Source organism: Phyllostomus hastatus, unplaced genomic scaffold (assembly GCF_019186645.2).
Source record: "Phyllostomus hastatus isolate PE091 unplaced genomic scaffold, TTU_PhHast_1.1 phas_contig_58, whole genome shotgun sequence".
NCBI lineage: Eukaryota > Metazoa > Chordata > Mammalia > Chiroptera > Phyllostomidae > Phyllostomus > Phyllostomus hastatus.
Genome location: NW_025333916.1, coordinates 30,091,809 through 30,105,404, shown reverse-complemented (window position 1 = coordinate 30,105,404; position 13,596 = coordinate 30,091,809). Strand labels below are relative to the sequence as shown.

Below are 13,596 nucleotides of genomic sequence, written 5' to 3'. Positions count from 1 at the left end.
ACAAATGTCACATGTCACCATCAGGACCCACTGTGAGACAATAGTGTTCCCACTCCAACACTGCGCCATTACAGATCATTTAAATATGGGGATTACATTTAAACTAAAAGCCCCATTTGCCTTTTACTGCAATTTAAATGTCCTCTTAGCAAAAGCTAAGTGACAAATTAAATGAAAAAAGTGCCCACATTTTTAAAGCTATAATGCAAAACAACCTTTTATTACTTCTCATGTGCCACGAATGAATCATTATACTTGTCAACCCTAAACCAAGCCATAATTGGAGCAGCTACTGCTATCAGAGTGGGGCCGCTCTGTGACAGCTTAATAAAGCCGAAACTGTTAAATTAAATCTCAGATGCTTAACTCCTCAGCACCAGTGGATTCGATGGGTCCATTTCTGGCACTGGCCAATACCAGCGGGAAAAAAGGTTTCCTGGCATGAAAGTTTTAGTCTGATGAAAGTGTAAGAGTAAGAGTATCTTGGCGAAGTAACTCCACTTCACGGCAGAAGGGATTGGAGGCATCAGATTGTTGTCCAGATTACAGAATTTTATTTTGTTCATAGGCTCAAATATTCCCCCTGCCCAAGATTTACAGTATTCTGAGTATATGTGACTAAGTAAAATTAAATGTTGATTTAGAATTAATATTTAAAAAAGCATTCATGTAACTTTTTCTCTTTTTCAAATAAATACATCTAAACTGAGGTAGCAACAGGCCCAATTTATTTCCCCATCCACTGGCTAGTTAAGGAACTAATTATGCTCAGTTTTTCTCTTGTAAAACAAGTGCCTACGATATTCACTTGGCCTGCGTTTATTTTTGTGATTTACTCCCTGATTTTCATTATGTATGAAATAAGTACAAATGTGTGCTATTTATGCTCTTGTTTATGCATCTCATTTGCAGATACATTTATCTTCTATGTGAATAAGTTTTTTCATATATGAATTTTACTTTCTTTACATGGTGTTTATTTTTTTAAACATATGGCAGTCTTCTCAAGATGACTGTTGTGTCATGATCAGCTATAAGAAAACTTGTATATTAAAATCTTAGAACAGAAAGCCCATTGCGGTGGGAGAGGCTGCTCATTTGATAGAGGCAAGACACTTAGTACAGCTGTAGAGCACACACCTCTTCCATTGCATTCATTATTCTCTGACATGCAAATTTTCTGGGAAGCAGGTTACAGATACAACTTGGATTTCACAGAATAACCCACTAAAGACTGGTGGTGGGCACACTGACTCTTAGCCCTAATGGCTCTCTCTGTTCAGTGCACTTAATTACCATGGGGGTCTTTAGGGATGAGGGGATATTTTGTAGCCTCTCATCTGTGTTCGTGGGTCTCTTCTCCTTAGATGTCTTCCTAGACTGTAATTTTACTTTGCTTCCTGAAACTATAGGTTGTGGCTGCCAGTCTATTAAAACCTAATTAAAATAGTTGTCATTAGAGAAAACAGTTAAATAAGATTTAATTACGGTTTTATCACAGGGTAAAATTCTTAAATTTTTATTTTCAAGTATTACATAATATTTTTCCTCCAGATTTTAAACACTTAACTTTCCATCTGAGCAGAGGCACGTGTCTTGCTTTTTAGCATGTAAGCCTGTTTCTTAGGGAGATGTCATTGCAAGAGCCTTGTGTGACTCTGAGCTGTGCTCACTCGGTTCACATGGACAAGATGGTACCTCTCAGAGATATTTTCAAAGCCTTTATTTGGGTGCCTAACTCTGTGTGACCAGAGATAGCCATAGTTAGTTTCCTGGTTCTAGTTCGGATTTCATCATAAGGTTAGGTTGACCACTGTTATTAAGCAACAGCTATAATATTGCTGGATAGATTGAGTGGTTTACAGATTCAAAACACTTGGAATCAGCATAAATCTGTTTAGCAGTAGAGAAACTAGTTCACCCATTGGGACCACATTTATTTAAAATAGTAAAAGTTACTTATTCCATGAACCCAGAGAATGTTGTTTTTTCGCATTCGCAGATATAGGTAGTCATCTCTGCTCCTATTCTGTCTGCCCTCACCCACCTAATTCTTGAATAAGGAAGAAAACATATATTTAAAGTTATACATTCAAAGGAATATACTAAGTAATTTAGAGACCTTTGTACATAGCCAGAAATAAGATTCAAAAGCCTCTGTTTTGGAGGTAATTATGGAAAAATGTCTGGGAATTGCCCTCTTACATTTCTGAAAGTAGTGGGCTTAATAATTCTGTCCCCGCTCCCCCTACACACACTGTTTTGAGCCCCTTAGTTTCTGTGGTAAATTCAAACTCAGGCTTTCCACATTTTGAAGTTGATGGTGGTTAGTGAAGGGCTAAGTAGTAACTGCTTCTCATTGAGAACTAAAAAGCATACCAATGTGGTTTGTCTTAAAGTAGTTACCTTTTTACTAGTGCAGTGGGAAAAACAGCAACTCCCAGAGCCCCTTGCAGCAAAAAGATGTCAGTACAGACTTGGAAACTTCTATGAAGCTGTGACTGCAGAATGTAATCCTAATGAGCCACATTATTAGGGGTTGCTTGTCACCTACCAGTTTGTCTTCCCTGGGTATAAGGAGAACACAGTTTTACCACTTATACTGCTTAGGTGCCTTCTTTCCAGAATTCTATTATAGTTCCTCTATCAGTATATATTGGATTAGCCAAAAAGTCCGCTTGGTTTCCATAAAATAAGATACATTTTTCATTTTCATCAGTAACTTTATTAATAGATTTGGACATTTTGAGTATGTCAGCTATCCCCCATGTGGTATAACGTTGATTGTTCTGTGTCTCCATTTGATCACTGTCAACTTTAACTGGTCTACCTGACCACAGAAGATTGTCCAGCGAGAAATCTTTGGTATGAAACTTCGCAAACCACTTTTGACAGGTTCAATCAGTCACAGCACCTTCTCCATACACTGCACAAATCATTTTTTGTGTTTCAGTTGAGTTTTACCTTTCTTGAAATAATAAAGCATAATATGCAAAAAATGTTGTGTATTTTCTTCCATCTTCAATATTAAAATGACTACACAAAAATTCACCAATTTTGATAAGTTTTTTTAAATACACGCTTATATGACAGCTGTCACAATACAATCTGACAAAACTGTTTTGAATGAAGTTAAAGACAACTAAGCACTAGTAGAGCCAGCCTACAGGGAAAAAAACGAGCTTTTTGGCCAATGCAATAGTAAGCACTTAGTATGTTAAATGGAAAAGAAGTGTGAAATACTTGATTTTATTGTGATGATGGTGCTGGTAGTAAGGTTGAATTAGAGAGCTGCGGCTATCAGGAAACCTGAGAAATGAGAACAGGCATGAATGAACTGAGAAGCACTTTGATAGGGTCATTTATTCACATATTAATACAAATATGTGTGCAGATTGAACTTAACATGGCTTCGCCAGATGTTCATGGAGGTGATTTGTAGAGAAGAAGTAGTGAGAAAACTCCAGAAAGAAGGAATAACAGGAACAAAGACAGGGATGAGCTCAATTAAGGGACGGTATAAAGGGATCATACTCGTTATAAAAATTGTTGGCTTCAATTCACCCTTGTTCTTCCCTGTTAACTTCAAAGGGAAGAGGGAAGGAGGATCTAGATTTTTGCTTTGTTTTATTTCCCATTTTGGTCTAGCTACTACAGATAACACAGATTCTAGTACTTAATTATCAGGCACTATGCTAAGCACTCAATTCATGCATTATTTCATTTAATTCTTAAACAGTTATTAGCCCTAATTTTATAGCTGAGAAAACTGAGGCTTAAAGAGACTACGTAACTTGCCGGAGGTCACAGCAGCAGAGCAAGAGTTTTTATCCCAGGTGTCAGTGACTTCAAAGACTTAACCACTGAACTAGACACTGTCCTCAGCTTATTTTAAAAGACTGTAAAATGCCTCTCTGTTGGGCAGTCTCTCTGCTAAGTACAGAGCAGGGACCAAGTGAAGCTCACCTAAGTGGTGGTGAAACTGCGCTGTGAAGTCTGTCTGGCTTGGTCTGCATAGCCATGGCCCCAGAGTCCTAATTGCAGTAGTCAGCAGGGCTTAGCTAGTCTAGTTGCCCCTCTGTGTTTCCAGACTCTCTAATTTCAGACTCTAAAAAAACAAGACACATTCATGTAGAACAGCCAGATCTATGCCATGGATTGATAACTGTCATATAGTAAGCTTATCGTAAAACACATACTATACACTGCAGATGGGATACAGTGAAGTTTGATCTCATTTTTCAGTCTCCTTTGTGAAGGAGCCAGTGAAGACCCCTAGGTCACTATCTTTGCCCTAGCCTCCACAGGCCCTAATGATAACATGGTTGTCAACACACATTTACTTGATGTGGAAGGTAAGGCTCTGCAGACCCTTCCTGCACATGGGCTGGGCTGGGCTGGGCTGTCTGGCTCTGGAATGGGGGTTGTGCGTTCTTGTCTCAGTCTCTGCTTTCCCCCTCATTATTCAGAGCTCCCTCTAAATACACAGAGGCTTTGTCAATTGTATTGCTCAGGAGGCTTTGCTTCCCTCCAGCACTGTTCTCAGAATGCCTGTCTGCTGCCGGGTCCTCATTACTGGGGCCTGGTTTATTTCTCTGTTGTATGGTCTCACTGCTTTTTGTCTCTTAAAACTGAGACCTCTGTGTTCTTGTGTCAGAGGCCTCTGGATTCTGCTCTTCTGTGGGGATGGGAAGGAGGGGTTTATTCTCTGCTTCTTTGAGTAGGCAGAGTAATTTCTAGTTTGGGTCAGAAGGTAACCAAAAGAGAATGTGTATTTCTGTGAAGTGAGCAAACCTATGATAAATACTTCCTGTGTAATGCTGTCAGCTGTGCTTCTCTTGACTGCAGCTGCTAAGGTTTAATACCCATTCTGTATCCTGTATGGGAAAGAGTGGAAATAAAGAGAAGACAATTTAAATACATATTAATAGAAAATAGTAGGGTCTCAGGATTAAAAGAGATCCTTACAGATCTTTTGATCCTGTCATCTCACCAGTTGGAGATTCTTAATGATAGTCATCTAAGGTATTTAGTTATACTTTTGAATAATTTATAATGACACTTGAGGTCTTCCTTGTATATTTTTATAAAATTATATTCTAAATACCATGGAGATTTAATTAAGAGTTAAGATGCCTTATGATTTATTGTATACTTTAGTGTTCTGTATTACATATGTGTTGTGCCGATAGCATTATTTGTACCAAGAACGGGTTCCAGTTACTTTCTTATGCTCTCTTTTTATAACGTGAATCCATTGGTAGTAGATACTTATTCTCATATTAATGGCTAATAGGAATGTCAGAGCCTGGGCAAAATGTGTCCTTTTCTTCCTCACAACAATTGTTTTGAAAGTTCTCTCTTTACTTTTTCCGTTTCCAATGAGTTGGCATTGCACTGGTCCTCAAGAAACTGCCACCAAAGGGAAATCTGGCTGGAGGAGTCTCCTTGCTAGATTGTGGGTTTCAAGAGGGTATCATCGTCACAGTAGAGTGTAGGGGGTGTGTGAGAGTGAAAATGCGGAGAGACAGGCTGGGGATAGTTCTTCGCACTATTTCTTACCCTGAGGTGGCAGCGTACAAAAATTAACAAGGGCTGAGAAGCCTCATTTGAAGCCGTCTGAGATTCCCAGGGGCTTCACAGGGAATCAGGGATGCCAGGAGCTAGAATGAAAGAAGTGGAAGCCCAGGACTGAAACAGCCACATATACACTGGTCTCGGTGTGCCAGTGCCACACAAGGTGCTCCAGCAATGTTACCATAGTTCATTAAAGGCTAGGTAGGTTAATGATGGGGGAGGAGAGCCTAAGGAAGTGATTGGTAACAGTTGTCCCTTAGATGGTCTGTCATAAAGCCCGTGGGGTGGGGTGGGAGCGAGGAGGAGGAAAGTGCAGAGGGAGGGAGCCGGTCCTTTCTCAGTTCCAGCAAAGTGACTTTCACCACTTTACACACTATGCTTTCCATTAAGATTTCTTTGGAATAAAGGATTCTGGGATTAAAGATGCATGTTTGGTAGTAATCTTCATAGCTTAAATAGCTGTTTTTAGAGACGTACTAAAGAACAACTTTTTTATCCATATAAATAACTTTCTCAAATATTTTAGGTGGAAGGCAGGCTGGTAAAAATGATTTACAATAGATGAAATTTTGTGAAGCTACTCCAGGCTTGTCTGGTAATTGTGCAACATTGTTTTAGTGTTTTATTTAAAAACTCCAAAATGAAATAAGAACAGGACTCTAGTGAAATACAGGTGCCTTCTGACATTAAATTACTTGGTTTAATTAGCAACTGGTTTTGGGGCTATTTTCTCAGATTCTGATCTAAAGGTAAATAGCCAGGAATAGTGATAGTAGTTTTATAGAATGTGGCTGCTCTGTTTCTCCTGTTGCAAAGATAACCTTTCAAATAGAAATCCAAATCTTTGTGATTTTTTTGAGCTATGACCAGCTGGACCTTGTTGACTCAAGGTAATGCTTCCCAGCCCTTTTTATTTTGGGTTACTCTAGTAAATTTTAAAAATTGCTTCAGCAGACCTGGAGGAGAGAGCGAGAGAATCATTCATAAAATAGGCAGACTTAAGCGATCAGCGCCTTGAAATGCTTTAAATTGGAAGTCACAGTCATCTTTTGTAGATGAGCAAGGGAAGTGGAGGGGTTTGGATGAGAGGAGCCTAACAGGGCGCTTGGGTCAAATATAAGCCTGGAACTGGGAGAAAAATCTCCTAACAAGGAATGCTTTCAGAATGCTGCTAAGAGCACAAAAGTCTGATCTCCAAGACCAGGTAATCTAAGAGATTTTTTTCTTTGTTCTTTAAACCACTAAACTACTAACTATATAGTTTTTCTTTATTGGTGCATTTAAAGGAGTTTTGTAGCTATCCTTTTTCATCCCTGTGTAGGTGTCCATTTGACAATCCCTCCACCTTTTATCCTTCCTGCCCACCAATTAGAACACAGAATGGGACACTTTTTTTTTTCTTTAAAGGTGAGGAAAAAAATTGTTTCTGGCTAGAGTTGGTGCTCAGTAAATACCTGTGAATAAAACAGTGAATGCATGCTAGACTCCTATTTGGAAGCTTTAAGAAGAGAGTATTTTCGATGTGCTAAAAATAATGGTGGAAAGTCATTAATATTCGCTGTGTCCTCACTTTTCTTCTACTCTTCTTCTGGTTTGTCCTGTCTCCTCCACCTGTGTATAGATGGATCTTCGTGGGTGCCTGTGTACATGTGAAAACACATTTGCACACGCATGCACACTAAAATACAAATAGTTTAGAGTACAGAAGGGCAGTGATTCCCCTCTTGCCATCAGTGCTGCAGCTAATCTATTGCATTAATCAGCCAGCCAGTGGGAAATGCATGGGGAGTGATTATACTATCATACACAATACAATCAGCATGAAGCACATGTCAAGACCAATACATCAAGGTTTAATTCAGTAATAGAATGAATTAGAGCAAAATGAAACATTCTGTTTTCCAAGAAACTCAGTACCCATCACAGGTTCTTTGTGAACTCCATAGAAAAGTCAGTGCATCAGAAATTGTTTTATGAAAAAAATTGCAGCTTCAATATGACAGCATACTGTAAACCCCTTTCCTTGCTCTTTTCATACAACCATAGTGCTAAAGTATTCTATAATCATAACCATTGGTGAATTTGATTATTTTTGGTGAGGCTCCTGGTCAGTTTTTGTCCTCAGCCGGTTCCCCATGGTAAGTGAAAGGGAAGTTGCTGTACTAGCACTCTGCTGTCCACCAACCATATTTATGGGTAAGTGGCTCAGGGATACACTTACCCATAAATGTCGTTGGTGGGCAGTAGAGTGCCCTACCAGAACAGCAGATGAATCAGCAAATACCTGTTGTTTACAGTGCCCCATAGGAGGCACAGCTAGTGGGGAGCTTACGGTCTAATTAGAAAGCAGAGTGAGTAAGCGAAAAGTAAGCAGCCCAAGACAGACTAAAACAACTGAAGAATTGAGGTTATATAAGGTAGGATGTGTTTCAGAAAATTTTGAGGATAAATCTAATACATTTCATATTATAAGTCACTATTCTGTATCATTTTGTGATATATATTCAAAAGTAATTCTTTGTCACACTTAGCCAAGCATGTTTTTTTTTGTTTTTGTTTTTGTTTTTGTTTTCCAAAGGGGAGAATGGATACTAGCTCATCAGGACTGTTTCAGTTTTCAGAGCCTTCAGCTGGAATGTAAAAAAAAGGGTGATGGGAGCCAGACAGTCTTTATGAGTGTAAATTAGGAATCTCATGTTTACTGTGAAGTCCTGCTCACGTCCCTTAGCTTAGGTAGAACCTCACTTTCCTTATCTGTAAAGTGAGCATGATAGTGATTCTTGAGGCATAGGTAATTTAAATATGCACATTGCTTTCTCATTCCAAGAGTCTTTTGTCTGTGTTAGGATAGTGGCTCCAATGGAGAAGAACCATCCTGAAGAGCTAGAGTATTTGCAGAAATATATGTGTGTATATATATTTTTTTCTTGGAGGCAGGACTGTTGGACGAGTCATGCATGGAACTGTTTATGAAGACAGCTTAGTTAAGCAGCTAGGGCAGAGCACATGAAAATATTTTCAGAGATTGCCTCAGTTCCCATTCCTTCTCCTAACTGTTGACTGCCATTTTCATATTTCAAAATAAGACATCGTCTGTTACTGTCTTTTTCTCCTTCCTTTCCTCCCTCCTTCAAAAATGGGAAGGGGCATGAGTGGTAAAGGAGCTGACTCTGGTCATTCTCTGTAGAACCAGGTCCCTGATGAGGCCAGGCTGTTTTGGTGAATATTGCTCATTGACGCGACAGTGCTGACAGACGGGATGGGAAGACTGCGTATCAGATGAGGGATGCAGGTTTCCCCAAAAGGAGCTTTACCCTGGATACCAGTGAACTGCTTTGGAGTATATGTGGTTTATTTTCTTTCCTGACAACAAAAAGATGGTTGTTTTACTTCAGTTTTTTCTCAGAGTTTGCTTAAATAATTGATTGTATGCTCTTTTGCTGAGGGTTTTAGCCCTGCTTGACCTAAGTGATCTTTACAGTATCCCTGAGGTTTTATTTTGAGATTTTCCCAGAGATGTTGCAGTGAATTGGAAGGCCGCATAACAAATTTAAAGTAAGGAGAATGTTTTTACCAGTTAAATTTATTTTTCAAACATGGGTGACTAACATATTAAGACTGAATTGTACTGAGGACAATACTATGATTAGGGTCACAGTTTTTGTGTGGTCTGACCCAAGAAAATTTTTAACTACAGTTTTGCTAGCACAATTAATTATGCCAGTGATCTCCTATTTGTGACTGCAATTAGGCATTTCATGGACTCTAAATAAGTATAATTAGTTAATTGGATCATGCATGAAATTCTAGTCTCTTATAATAGCCTCTGAGAACAAAAATAAATATGATAAATACTGTGAATTGTTTTATAACGATGGGACCCTGGGAAATATCAAAAGTGATTATTTTACTTTGCCTGCTGCTATTTTATGAAAATAAATATGATATTGAAAAATAGAAATTAAACTTTCTGTACATATAAGCCTTCATTCTTCATCTTTGAAACAGGAAAGAGACTCAATGACCTTTTTTATTCTCAACTTGAAAGAAGGTGAAAGTACATGGTTGTCTGATGACTATGCAGTACATCTGAAACTAATTCAGAATAATACTGAATGTGAACTGTAATTGAAAAATTTAAAAAAAAGGTGATGTTGGTTGCCCTGTTCCTGTACTTCCCTTTGCTGATTCCCCTGTGTGCCTCCCTCCAGTGGCATTATACACATTGTATCTTCTAGAAAATAGGGGGAAGAGCAACATTTATCAAAAATTCCAAAGTGATTTTATTGAAAATGTGTAGCTTTTATTTTAAGCACTGAATTGATTTGCATGTTAACAAAAAAACTGTGGAGTAGAAGGAACTTTGAAAACAAGTGTTATTGGCTGTGGAGGGTACCAATAGACAGAGAATGGCCAGTTGATTTATCCAGTCACACATCGTGCTGGTCCACCTAGCAGGCATATTACCTCACGTTAACCCTCAGAGCACACTCAGTCACACACGTGTGCGTTATCCCAGAAGCGCTGATGCAGCTTCTCTCCAACAGACCTCAAAGTACATTGTCATATTTTCAGAGAAAACAGGTTTCTTCTGACTTGAATAAACAATCTCGAACTGTAAGTTGAGCCTTTGCATTGTTTACCGGCTGTTTTAATCTACAGTGATATTACTTAATTTGCTATGCCTGTCAGCCCTGAAAAAATGCAGATTTTTTTTTTTGTTGGTTTAATTAGGCTCTTTTTAGATGGACCTGTGTGGGTTTTTGTTGAATATGCTTTCTATACATGTGAGAGACATTCTGAGTACATGAAAATACATGGTTGAAGTACAAGAGTTATTAGTTGTGTATTTAAGGCTACTTCATAGTTTTAGACAGTAATATGTCATTTGTATTATACTGTTAATTATGAAGAAGGGAATGATGATTGTGTCAAGACTAAAATCATTAATCTTGGAAATCATATATTTATAGCTGGACATACAAATTCTAACTTACAGAAGTATTTCGGACCATATCATGTACCTTGGCAGAAGACTAAACAACATAGTGTCTAAGAATATTGGCTTTGGGGGAACATGGGCGTGGTAACAAATTCTGGCTCCCTTCTTTTAATAGCAACACAACTTTTCACTTCTCTGAACCTCAGTTTCCTTAACTGTAAAGGGAGTCTTTTTGTGCGGGTGAAATGAGATAATGTATGTGTAACTTTTGCACAGGGTTAATGTAAGGTAAACATTCCATAAATGGCAGCTATTATTGTCGAGTAGATAAGTAAAGATGCCATTCATTTTTAGAAATATGTTAGTCAAACTAGATGGAATGATCTTTGTACCCTAAAGACAGAATTTTAGAACTCTAAATGTAGGCTCTGCCCTGGCTGACATAGCTCAGTGGATTGAGTGCGGGCTGCGGACCAAAGTGTCGCAGGTTCGATTCCCAGCCAGGGTACATGCCTGGGCTGCAGGCCGTAACCCCCAGCAACTGCACATTGATGTTTCTCTCTCTCTCCCTCCCTTCCCTCTCTAAAAATAAATAAATAAAATCTTTTTAAAAATTATTTTAAAAATGTAGGCTCTAATTAGAAACCTAACACGTGTAATCTGATATTAGGATTTTCCTTGAAGTCATCAAAATTAGCATACACACCAGCACTTAATATTGCAGCACGTGTTGGGATACCTTTTATGCTGTTAAGGTTTCATAATGACTTGTTTGGTTTTTTTTGCTTGATTTGCAGCTCTTCTCATACATTGAGTGGTTTCTTTAGATTTAGTTATTTTAACTAACATTCTCATGCTCATTGGTACCTCAGCTTTCTATTTTGTAATCTAACAAACAGTTTATAATCTTTTAAAGATTGTAAACTTAATGACAACTCGCAATTTTTTCTGCTAATTTTGACAGATTTAAAATGGCCACAGATTCTTTGCTGCCCTCATTGCGATGGTAGGGGTACGTGTTTTCTCCTCTTGTATCTGGGCAATCTTTATAAATGTCTGACTAACAGAAAATGGCAGAGTAGATGATGGGCCACTTTTTGGGCTCAAGCCTTTAAGTGACTGGCAGCATCCAATTCCTGTCTCTTGGAGGGTTCCATCCTGGGGAACTGAGTTTCCAGGTCAGAAGTCTAGCTGTCCTGAGGCAGGGTAGAAGATGTTTCTAGCTAAAAGATATGCTGTGAGAAAGCCAGTGCTGTCTACATGGAGAAATCATTTGGGAGCAGGGGAAGAGTAAGGAGAGAGAAAAGTTTTGAGCTACAGTATCATGAGATACAGAGGTGCATGGTTGTAGAAAGCCAGTAAGTCAGGGTTGTTTTGTATGTAGTAATGGATAACCAGGGCAGTGGTTGACACTTGACAGCACTTTATACTGCTTCTGATGGTTATTTTCCAAATGTCAGATGTCTCTAGCACAGTCAAATATAATGATGTGAGAAAATGAAATTCTGTTATTTCAGTTAACTTTTTATCCCTTCTGTTGGACAAAGGGATAAGTTGTCAAAATTGAACCCATATCATTAGGAAATAGCACAACATGGCCCTAGAACATTCTACATCTCCATTTTTAATAATTTTTTGTTCAACAGTGATTCTTCCTCACCTTCATATTTTTCCTATGCCAAATTTTACTTGGTTGACTTCTGGGATTTTCCCCTCCAACAATAGGAATTTGGGTTCTGGTAACTTTTAAATTTCTATAGAAGATGGTGGGACCCTGGGTATTGCATCTTAAAAGGGAGGCAAAGTGAATGGTAGACCAGAAGTGTTGACAGAGATGCTAAGGGGCTGGGGGAGGAGGCTGAAGGAAGAGTCTGCACAGGCTTCAGCACCCACAGTCTCTGTGCATCTTTAGCATGGCCAGAGAAAATGTTACATAACCCTGTAGGTTGGGGGTGAGTTAGAGAAATGCCTCCTCCATGCAAGTAGATAAGGATAAAATTACCCAAGACATCTCAGGCCTCTAAGTGACTGTGAGCCTGGAGTAGGGCCTGGCGGTCTGGCTAGAACAGTGTCTGTTAGAAGACAAAACACTTAAAAGCTTGTCATCGAAATCGAGAAAAGGGAAGACTAAAAGATGTTTCTAGTCAAAATCAGAATCACTTGCAATCCAAGCCCTCCAAACCTGTTTTAACCTTTGAGGCTCAATTTCCTCTATACAGAAGTCTACACAGGGACTTGCAGGAGCACACTTTTTGGACTTGGGTGAGCTCTACCGTTTTCAAAACACTTTCTGCCTGTATTATCTTATTTAAGTCTACACAGGCCTATGGGGTAGGTAGGAATTATTATCCCCATTGTTTAAATAGGGAGCTGCTGCTACAGAGAAATTAAGTGGGCTTGCCCAAGTTCTTGCAGCTGGTAATCTGTATCTTGTGCTTTCCAGATCAGAGCTAGTTGATCAGATGTTTATTTTAGTTGGAAATGTAAGACAGTGGGTATGTGAGGTGGGGCGAAATGGTGGTAGTGATTTGTCCATCCAAATGTTTGTCACAAAAGACAGGACTTTATCAGGGCATGTGGAATTTGTTGATTTTTGTTACCTACATTTGCTGGAAGTGTGGGTGGTTGTTCACTGACATTGTCACTGGTGCAACGCAGAAGTAACTAGAAGGCCTTTGTGATGATTTGTCTTCTGCCTCAGTGTGATTCTATCCACCTTCTCTGAGTACTTTGGTCAGATAAAGAAAGTGAACAGGTTTAAGACCATCCAGTGGATTAGAACCATTAACCATGTGCAAAGATTGCTTTTTTACCTCTTCTTCCCAGGGAAGTTGCTTTCCTAGTTTTGTTTTGCTGTGGGTTGTATGTTACAATGCATCATTTTGCTGGAATCACTCAAGTGCAGATCAGGGAGAATAGTGAAAGGGGAAGGGAAAGCATGCTGGATGGTGGAGAAAAGCTAGATGAGAGCTAAAATGTGCCGTGGATAATTCAGAAACTGAGTGATGCGTGCACCAGTGATTTGATAATTGCCTTTATATACTTTGAGGCATTGAAGCTAGGAAAGCAATTTAAAA

The 13,596-nt window shown here is 38.9% G+C and overlaps 1 protein-coding gene across 1 annotated transcript in view; it reads left to right on the top strand.

Annotated features, from left to right (window-relative positions):
- Nucleotides 1–13,596, top strand: part of ZSWIM6 (zinc finger SWIM-type containing 6) — a 185,861-nt gene that overhangs the window by 137,090 nt on the left and 35,175 nt on the right. The window lies entirely within an intron of this gene.